Source organism: Humulus lupulus, chromosome 5, assembly GCF_963169125.1.
Source record: "Humulus lupulus chromosome 5, drHumLupu1.1, whole genome shotgun sequence".
Taxonomy (NCBI): domain Eukaryota; kingdom Viridiplantae; phylum Streptophyta; class Magnoliopsida; order Rosales; family Cannabaceae; genus Humulus; species Humulus lupulus.
In genome coordinates this window covers 72,074,503-72,085,722 of record NC_084797.1, presented here as the reverse complement: position 1 = coordinate 72,085,722, position 11,220 = coordinate 72,074,503, and the positions used below count along the sequence as shown (strand labels likewise).

Here is an 11,220-nt window from a genome sequence, read left to right as displayed (position 1 = left end):
GGCACGTGGCATCACTAATCAGGGAAAAACGATGAAGTATTGAAAAAAGATCGATGAGCAAAAAAGATAGGTCCAGGACCTATAAAGAAGTCGACCAGGCCAAAACCCCCTAGGGGTGGTCGGCCTGGCCCTAACCCCTAGGGGTGGTCGGCCTGACCCCAAACCCTAAGGGTGGTCGGCCTACACTCCCAAAGACGGGTAAAGCTCACGCTTGTTCAGACTGAGATCAACAGGCCTAGCACTAAGAAGATCAACAGGCCTAGCACCCAGTAGATCATAGGCCTAGCACCTAGAGGACCGTACGTACGTGATGGCACCGTAAATGCTTGGATGGCACCGTGTCTGAACGGTTGTGATCAACTCAACTATGGTCTGACGCAGCTCATGAATGACCTTCAGATTTTTGAGCGTATCATGGGTGGACCTAGTGAAAGAGGAGAAAAGAGAACTACTACTATTGTTGTTGATCTAACTAAGGCTAAAACTAACCAAGCATTGTCTTCAAAAGCTAGAAACAAGAGGAAAGGTGGACAAAACAACAACCCCAAGCCTGCAAATGCTGCAAAGATGAGCGCACAGCCAAATGCACAGATGCCTAAGGGGAAGAACAAGAAAAAAAGGAAAAGTAAAGATAAGTGCTTTCACTGCAAAGAGAAGGGGCATTGGAAAGGAGATTGTCCCAAGTTTCTAGCAGCAAAAAACAAAGGTAATGATTATAGTTCATTTATCTTAAAACCATGTGTTTTAGAGAATGATAAATCTGTTTGGATTGTTGATTCTGGATCTACCAACCATGTTTCCAAGTCTTTACAGCTTCTTGAATCTTGGGAGGAAGTGGACAAAAGCGGCTTAAAGCTTAGAGTTGGAAATGGAGCGTTCGTTGCAGTCCAAGCTAAGGGAATAGCTCGTCTGAAGTTCAGAAATAAATGCTTAATTTTAAATGATGTATTTTTCATTCTAGATTTTAGTAGAAATTTAATTTCAGTTTCCATGCTGCAATTAGAACAATTTGGTATGACTTTCACAAGTACTAATATATCTATTTCTTTCAATGGATCACAATTGTGTATTGCATGTTTGGAAAACGGGCTTTATATTCTGTGACCTAACGAACCCCTCGCTATTAACAATGATTTATTTAAAGTAGCTAAACCTAGGACCAATAAACGTCAAAAGACCGATAACGATAATATGATGTATTTATGGCACTTGAGACTAGGTCACATTTGCTATGATAGGATTCAAATACTTACAAAGGATGGGCCTTTGAGGGCACTCACCTTATGTGAATTACCTGTCTGTGAATCATGTCTAGACGGCAAACTGACCAAGCGTCCATTCTCTACAAAGTGTGATAGGGCCAAAGAACCACTTGGACTTGTGCATTCAGATGTTTGTGGGCCTTTGAATGTAAAAGCCAGGGGTGGTTTTGAGTATTTCGTTACTTTCATTGATGATTACTCTAGATACTCATGTCTTTACCTAGTGCATAGGAAATCAGAAACATTTTAAAAGTTTCAGGAATTCTTAGCGATGGCTCATAACCAATTAGGTAAAACGTTAAAAATCTTGCGATCTGATAGGGGTGGAGAATATTTTGATATACAGTTCCAAGGTCATTTAACTTACTGCCCCAGGTACTCCGTAACAAAATGGTGTAGTGGAGCGCCGGAACAAAACTTTATTGGAAATGGTTAGATGCATGCTTAGTTACCAACTCTATTATGGGGACATGCAATTGAGACCGTGAACGACATTCTCAATGTTGTGTCGTCTAAATCAATCCCCGAAACACCTTTAGAATGTTGGAATGGACGTGAACCTTGTTTATGCCATTATAAAATCTGGGGTGTCCCGCCCACGTCTTGAGGGAAAATGAAGGAAAACTAGAATCGCGAACTGAAGTTTGCATGTTTGTTGGCTTTCCTAAAGGTACTCAGGGTGCAATTTTCTATAGTCATTCAGAAAAGAAAGTATTTACTTCTTCGAATACTACTTTTATGGAAAATGACTATGTCCAAAACTTCAAACCACGTAGCAAAGTAGTTTTAGAGAAGATGGTTAAAGAATTGACTCCAACCAATGTTCCATTGTCATCAACGTGAGTTGATGATGAAATTCCCACTCTTCATGTATAACCGATGCAAGTCGATTTAAATGAAGAAAGTACCACTGTTCCTGAGCAAACAGTCACGAAGCCTCGTCGTAGTGGGAGGGTTTCTAGGAACCCAATTCGCTATGGTTTGGATGGTGAAATCAATATGGTTGTTGGTGACACTAGTGATGATGATCTGTTGTCTTTCAAACAGGCAATGTCTATCCCTGAAAAGGAACTATGGCTCAAAGCCATGAAATAGGAAATGGAATCCATGTACTCAAATTCCGTCTGGGATCTTGTGGAAGCACCTAGTGACTTTAGGGCCATTGGGTGCAAGTTGATCTACAAGAAGAAATGAGGTGTTGATGGATTTATCGAGACTTATAAAGCTTGATTAGTGGCAAAGGGTTATACCCAAAGAGAAGGTGTGGACTATGAGGAAACTTTTAATCTAGTAGCCATGCTAAAATCCATTCGCACCCTCCTATCCATAGCAGCTGCTCTCGACTATGAGATTTGGCAAATGGACGTCAAAACAACTTTTCTTAATGGAAAGCTTTACGAAGTCATTTATATGGATCAACCATAAGGATTTAGAGTAGCTGGACAAGAAAGAAAAGTTTGCAAGATGAATTGGTCTATATATGGACTTAAGCAAGCTTCTCGTTCTTGAAACCTTAGGTTTGATGAAATAATCAAAACCTATGGCTTTGAACAAACTATTGATGGGCCTTGTGTTTACCAACTGAAGGAAAATCTAATATTGGTATTCCTGGTTCTTTATGTAGATGATATCTTACTCATTGGAAACAATGTTAAGAAATTGTGAGATATGAAGAATTGGTTGAGCACTCAATTCCAGATAAAGGATTTGGGTGAAGCGAGTTATGTTCTAGGTATCCAGATTATTAGGGATAGAAAGAACAAACTTTTAGCTCTATCTCAAGCAGCTTACATAGATAAAGTGCTTGAACGCTTCTCAATGACAAATTCCAAGAAAGGACGTTTACCGTCCCGCCATGGAATTCATCTTTCAAAAAAGCAATCTCCCTAGACTCCTAAAGAGGAAGATACAATGAGAAAAGTTCCTTACGCATCTATAGTTGGAAGTCTAATGTATGCTATGTTGTGTACTAGACCAGATATCTGCTACGCAGTGGGAGTAGTGAGCAGGTATCAGTCAAACCCAGGACCAGAACATTGAATAGCAGTTAAGCTTATCCTGAAGTATTTAAGGCTGACTAGGGATTGTATGTTAGTCTACAAGGGTGGTGTTCTAAACCCTGTAGGCTACACCAATTCAGATTTTTAGACTGATATCGATGACAGGAAGTATACTTCTAGAATGGTGTTTACTCTTGGGGGTGGAGCTGTGATATGGAGAAGCATAAAGCAGTCTGCAATCTCAGATTCCACCATGCAGGCTGAGTACATAGCCGTGTTAGAAGCAGCTAAGGAAATAGTCTGGCTAAAGAAGTTCTATTCGGATCATGGTGTCATTCCAGAAATGGATAAACCACTTGTGTTGTTTTGTGACAATAAATGAATTATAGCCAACTTGAAAGAACCTCGTAGTCACAAGAGGAGTAAGCATATAGAAAGGAATTATCACATTATTCGAGAATATGTGGCAGGGAAGATGTGAGGTTATGAAGATTGCATTTGAAGACAATCTTCCAGATCTGTTTACAAAGACACTACCAGAAGCTACAATTGATAAGCATATCAAGGAAATGAGATTAGTAGAATTAAGGCATTAGTTTCAATTAGTGCCAGTGGGAGTTTGATAGGGTTTTATGCCCTAATTAAAACCCAATTTCTTTGTAATCTCATTTATTATCAATAAAAGAATAGAAATCATTTTTTGACTTGGTCAATCACTTTGCTCACATGTTTTATTTTCATGATTATTTGTTTAATATAAAATTCAATTAAATCATGAGAATATAGCTAATCGTATATAAAGTGACGTAATCACATACTACAACAAATAACCCTTTCTACAACACAAGAATATAACTTTATTGAAAAAGTATTATAATAACTAATAAGTAAAGTAAAAAAATCGGTAATGAAAAAGAGGGAAATGAAATAAAAAGGCGACATCTTTTCAGGGAAAGCCCGCTCAAAGTAAAACACGTTATTTTTTTTTATCTAACTTTAGAATAGTTTCAGTCACTTTTCCAAAAGTGAAAAAACCTCCTCATTTCCAATCTCATTCCAAACCCAGTTCTTCTTCCTCAACTCTGAAACACCCAAACCTAACCTTTGAGAGGATGACATTCTCCTTTGTTTGTGCTCGATCTTTGACTTCCATGGCCACACCCCATCAGTGGGGAGCTCTTCAACTCAAGCTACTGGAAACAAAGAAATTCAAAAGGAAATGAGTGAAAAACCAAGCGTGGTTGTTAGCTTGGAACAGAAGAAGAAGATTAAGTGTGAGTACTACTTTCAGGGTTTGTTCATGGGCCTCTGCTTTCACTCAAGGAGCAGATTAAGAAGGTCAAATTTTTACCTTTTCTTTCTTTTCTTTCATCTGGCTATTCCTTTCCTTTATTTATTTCAATTTTTGGCTTAATTTAATGGAAATTGTGGGTGGTTGAGTTACTGGGTTGTTTATTGGGTTCTTGAAACATGTGAGGATTTTATCCAATAGCCGAAAAGTGATAAATTTTTATTATCAGTTTGAGGAAGAAGAACACTGCTGCTTTTTCATCACTGATCAATGATTCATCATTAATGTTCTCTTTGTTAATTTTATTATTGCAACCATGATAATAGTGATCTCTGTTTCTATGTTCAAATGTGGTGTGTTTTGGGAATATAAATGAATGTTTGTATGTAGGCTAAACTCGTATGTATAGAGTGTATTTATGTTAATTGATGTTTGAGTCAATTTATCTGTAAGTTTTGTTTTGTTTCACTGCTTAAACTAGTTTTATTATATAAAACTAAGCTTTGCTTAACCTATGCATAATAACTATTTGATGGAATGCTTCAATGAGACATATGAGTAAATTGAGTTATTATTATAGCTTTTTTTTTTAATCAGCTTTTTTTATGGGGTGTGTATAGATTATCAAGATGATGTATGTTCCCTTCTGCCCACTCTAATCATGTACCTCTGCCTCTATGCATTACCTTCAATAGCCATTTATGTAGCAATAGAGGTGTAAGATATCTAAATTATATACGTGTATGCCCTGCCCTACCCTACCTGTATAATACATAATCAAGATGAAGAATATGCATTCTTGTTATTTCTTTCATCTTCACAAGTTAGGAAAAATGCAGATCCTAATGATCATTAAATTATTATGTATTTATTCTCTATTGCTCTTTGTTACTTGTATACCTAATTATATATTCTTACTAATTAATTGAAATTAAACTATCTTTTCTAATTAGTTTCTTCAAAAATTATTGATGCCTTCTTTTGTTGTATATAAGATCTCCTGTTTTAGTTTCTTAAAAAGTGGTGCTTATTTTCCTTGGGTATATTGTACTTTTCATCTCCCTATTCCTTGATGTTGTGAGTAACTGCTATTAATTAAGGTCTTCTAGACAGGTTGCAGGTTGCTGCTTCACAAACAAGGAAGTCGATGCTCATATACCCAATTACCCCAACTTGCCACCACAGTTAATTTGTCAGCTTCACAATGTGACTATGCATGTGAGTGTAATTGCTTTACCTCAGTTCTATAAGTTGTTTATGCACTTCTTGTTCCTTGCATAATGTTTTGGTTCTATGGTGAATAGGCAGATGTGGTGTAGTGGTTGCCTTATCGTCATTGAGTGGTTATTACCTTTATCTTTATTTTTTCCTTAGTATAATTCATGTCTTACATGTGTATATATATAGATAAGTATTAAAACAGATTGTCATGAAATGATCAGTAAGTCTTGTAAAGCTGTAAAATTTTATTTGTGTTTTTCAATATCAAAAGTTCTCAGTTTATTTATCATTGTTTTATGATAAATTGATGTGGTTTCAGGACTGGATTAAATTACTAAAAGAAATGGTGTTGCAATTTCAAAGTGTGGCCAACCTTAAAGGTTCTACCATTATAGGCGAGATTCTATTTCACATTCTTATAAGGATATTGATTAGTGTTATTATTTACTTTTAAGTTTTTTATTCTTTAGTTTCAGATACTCTTTAATTATCAATATTTGTTTATTATCAATGCTCTCCAACTAGATGAGATTAGATCACTACAGGTTGCTCAAAGCATTCATAATAATTAATCTCATATTATTGTCATTTTAATTGTCGATGAATAATACTAATTAATGCCCTGTATAGTATGTTTCAATATAATTGAAGGTTTGGGTTGATCAATATGAGCAGTTATGTCTTGGTTCGTGTTTTCAATATAAGTGGCTTAGATTAATGTTTTATGAAGTAAATTATGAGCCAAAAGCTTATTGGTTAAAACATAATATAAATTGTATTTTATGTTTAAGCCTGTATCTTCAATATATTTGTCAACCTTCCGCATTTTTAATCCTTCAACATCCTTCAACATTTTTCATTATCAGTAATAGTCGATCATTTCAGATCAAGTAATAAAACTATCATATAAATATATATTAACATAAATGTGTGTGCATATATATATGTATATACATAAACCAACAAAAATGAAAAAGCCCAATAGCTAGCCATTATAAAAAAGAATTATATAATTTATTTCTCTAACTTTGTACACTTGTTACATATTTAGTGATAATAGAATTCTAAATGAGTGGAATGTATTTAGTATTATAATTTTTAAGATAAAAAGACTAATTATTGTAATTCTATTCATGAAACTAATAAAAAATATTTATATTATCTTGTTTTTCTTCAAGTTTAACTTGGTTTCTATATGTTTGTAAGGAAAAAGTGTTTCTTCATAGCCTTGTGGACTAAGTTGAGGAGAAGAAGGAACCACCAAGAACCAACCACAGTAAGAGGTACAAATTCATAGATTTCCTTAGTAGTTTACAGTTCCAATTTTTCGTTTTCATTTCTTAGGATGGCTATGAATTTGTGGGGCATTTTATATAGTTTTAATATGTGTTTAGGGACTATAAACTTTCATTAAGGGGTTGTGAATGGTTTAGTATGATTGCTAATTTTGTAAAATAGACAAAGGAGATTTTAGAGAGAATCAAATGGGAGGCTAGGTTTTCATTATGTCAAAAGAGATGAAAATAAGAGTACAAGAGCAAAAAAATATATAGCCAAAATAATGAGAGGCTAAAAGACTAAACTACCCTTACGTAATAATAAAACTTATATTATTAACATCCCCCCTCAAACTCACGATGCATTTGCGGGAAGCATCGAGAGTTTGCTAACTAAAAAACGAAAACGAGAAATAGTATGAGCCTTCGTAAACAAGTCGACAATTTGCATAGCGGAAGTGACAAATGGTAAAGTGATGATCCCATTCTGATAGTGGTGACGAGTAAGATGACAATCTATCTCAATATGTTTCGTGCGCTCATGAAAAACGGAGTTGCGAGTAATCTGAATAGCACTAACATTGTCAAAATGCATCGGAGTGGGATCTGAGAGAATAACACCCATATCAGCAAGTAACCAACGCAACCAAACAATTTCAGCGGTAGTGGAGGCCATGGCATGATATTCTGCTTCTGTAGATGATCGAGAGACAACAGTCTGTTTTTTATTATTCTAAGAAATAAGAGAATCTCCCAAAAATATACAAAAACCAGTGGTAGATTTGCGATCAGTACAATCACCACCCCAATCTGCATATGAGTAGGCACATAACTCTAAAGTTGACGTAGATGGAAAAAGCAGACTCTGAAATTGAGTTCCCCAAAGATATCGAAGAATACGAAGCACAGCTGCCCAATGAACGATAGTGGGAGACGACACAAACTGACTGACAATGTGAACTGCATAAGCGATGTCTGGCCTGGTGATAGTAAGGTACTCTAAGCTACCAACCAGAGTGCGATATAGAGAGGGATTTGACAAGGCAACACCATCAGATGAAGAATACCTGGCATTAAGCTCAAGAGGGGTATCAACAGTGCGAGCATCGGAGAGACGAGCCTGATCGAGAATATCAGCAATGTACTTAGATTGAGAAAGAAGATAGCCACGAGGAGAGTAAGCTACTTCTATCCCTAAAAAGTACCGTAGGGAACCCAAATCTTTCATCTCAAATTCACGAGTCAAGTGCGTTTTCAACTCCGTTATCCCATTCACATCATCATCGGTGATACATATCATCAACATATAAAGAGAGTAAAGTGCGGCCAGAAGAAGTACACCTAACAAAGAGAGCTGAATCATGTGCACTGGGGTGGAAGCCGAGAGAAGTAATCACGATGGAAAATTTTTCAAACCAAGCTCGGGGATCTTGTTTAAGCCCATAAAGAGCCTTCTTCAATCTGCAAACTTCTCCTGAATTATGAGGAACACCTGGTGGAGGAACCATGTAAACTTCTTCTTGAAGAGTCCTGTTCAAGAAGGCTTTTTTAACATCCATTTGAGAAATGGACCACTGTTGAGTAGACGCAACAGCAATGAGAGTACGAATAGTGGTATGTTTGGAAACTAGAGCGAAAGTTTCCTCATAATCCATCCCATACTCCTGAGCAAAGCCTTTAGCAACCAAACGAGCTTTGTACTGCTCTACTGACCCATCAGACTTAGTCTTGATCTTGTAAACCCAATGGGAACCAATAGCACGCTTCCCCACAGGAAGAGGAACAATATCCCAAGTACCTGTCTTGTACAACGCAGAGAGTTCTTCAGTCATTGCCTGCTGCCAAAGTGGGTCAAGAATAGCCTCTTTATAGGAAGAGGGCTTAGAGAGTTGGTGAATAGAAGTCAAAAAAGAAGAGAAAGAATCATAATAAGTGGAGTAGAAAAAATCAGTTAACTGTGTGGACTTACGAATTCTTTGAGGGTAGTGAGGAGGAGGAGCAGGATCCACAATCTCAGAAGCATCTTGGGCAGTAGTAGGGACAGAAGGGACTTCGACAGGCTGAGAACCGACATTTGCAGAGTTAAGAGTATCAACAGTACAAGAATCAAATGGATCAATACGAGTGAGATCAGATTTCTGTAGATTGGGGGTGTCCGATGGAATAGAGTAGAAAGGTATATGCTCAAGAAACACAACATGACGAGAAACATAGAGTTTTTGACTAACAGGATCATAACATCGATATCCTTTTTGACCTTCACCATAACCAAGAAATACACAAAGAGCAGAACGAGAAGTAAGCTTACTACGTTCAACATGAGGACGGAGAATAAAACATGTGGAACCAAAGACTCTCAATGAAGAATAATCAGGAGCGTGACCATAAATTTTTTCAAAGGGAGACAGACCTGAAGTGACAGATGATAGAATTCTATTGATTGAATGAACTGCAGTCAGAATGGCTTCCCCCCAGAACTCACTAGGAACATAAGCAGACAATAAGAGAGAACGAGAAGTTTCAACAATGTGTCTGTGTTTTCTTTTGGCAACCCCATTTTTCTCTGGTGTATCGGTACAAGAGGTTTGATGTAAGGTACCATCTAAAGCAAGCAATTTAGAGAAACGATTGGAGGTATATTCACCACCCAGATCACATCGAAAACATTTGATAACAACATTATGTTGAGTTTTAACAAAAGCACGAAACATATGATAAATTGCGAGGAAATCAGAACGATGTTTCATAAGATAGACCTAACAAAAACGAGTATAATCATCAATAAAAGAGACATAGTAACGTGATCCACCTTTTGTTAGAATAGGTGATGGCCCCCACACATTAGAGTGAATCAAATCAAAAGGTGCAAGAGAAACAGAAACACTCTTATAAAAAGGTAAAGCAGAAAATTTTGCCAATTTGCAACCACAACAATCTGAAATATCATGGGTTTGTAACTTTCCTAATGCTCATGTGGAAGCTAAGTACTTTAAACGTGAACCAGATACATGTCCAAGACGAGAATGCCATAAATAAAAACTAGACGAAGACGAACTTAAACGAAATGAAGACAAATCGACACTAGAAGCTGCAACATCAAGAACTCTCAGCTCATCTAAAATGTAAAGCCCCCCTGCCTACGACCTGTCCCAATCAGCTTCTTGGAATGAGGATCCTGCACATAACAACAAGAATTAGAGAAAATAACTGAGAAACCAGAGTCACATAATTGACCAACAGAGACAAGATTCAAAGTAAGATTTGGAATATGATATACATCAGAGAATGACATTTTTGGAGTGCAAATCGAGCCAATCCCTGCTAATGGCATGGGAGTGCCATCAGCGGTCATGACAGATACAAAGGGTGCTGATTTAATGGACAAGAAGGAATTGGAATTAGGTGACATATGATGTGAAGCTCCAGAATCAAGGACCCATATAGAAGAAGATATACCTGGTCTACTACTAGAAGGCAAACCTATGTGTGAGGAGGCTGACATGGCGTGTGGCTGCGAGGCAATGAACTTTTGAAACTGCTTTGTGAGTGTAGCAATAGAGGTACTAGGAGTGCTTCCAGAATCTGCAGGTGGAACAATATCTGCCATGTTCGAAGACATAGAGTGAAGAGGTCAATGAGGTTGGTTTCCAGATTTCTAGTGAGGAGACTGATTCGGTGATTGCGCCCTGTTCAACAGTTTGGGACATTGAGCCTTCCAGTGTCCCTTTTGCTTGCAAAAACTGCATTCGTCGTAGCCAACCTTGGCTTGAGTCTTGTGTCGATTGTTGGAGGCTGGCCGATGAGGAACTGCAAAGATAGAGGGATTCGGAGAAGGAAGAATCCCCTTTTCCACCCCCCCTTTATCAACACGAGACTTCAAGCGAATCTCTTTTGCTAACAACTCATTAATCACCGAATCAACTGATGGAAGAGGACTGCGATGCAGGATTGTTCCATGAAGACCTTCAAACTCATCTCGAAGAGCCATCAAAAACTGAACCAGACGTTGTGCGTCTCTCCGAGCAATGTAAGGGGCAAATGCCCGTAACTCTGCTGATTCAGTCAAAGCAAGCTGATCCCACAGATTAGACATAGCAGAATAAAATTCCTGAACGTTCATGCTATTCTGTTGAAGGGCCCGAATGTCAATCTCCAACTGATATTACTTT

General features: G+C 37.4%; 1 long non-coding RNA gene across 1 annotated transcript; it reads left to right on the top strand.

The window, feature by feature from the left end:
- Positions 1–5,672: 5,672 nt before the first annotated feature.
- Positions 5,673–6,170, top strand: LOC133780458 (uncharacterized). The gene is made up of 2 exons (XR_009869332.1): positions 5,673–5,771; positions 6,094–6,170. It is a non-coding gene; the product is annotated as an uncharacterized LOC133780458 (long non-coding RNA).
- Positions 6,171–11,220: the final 5,050 nt, after the last annotated feature.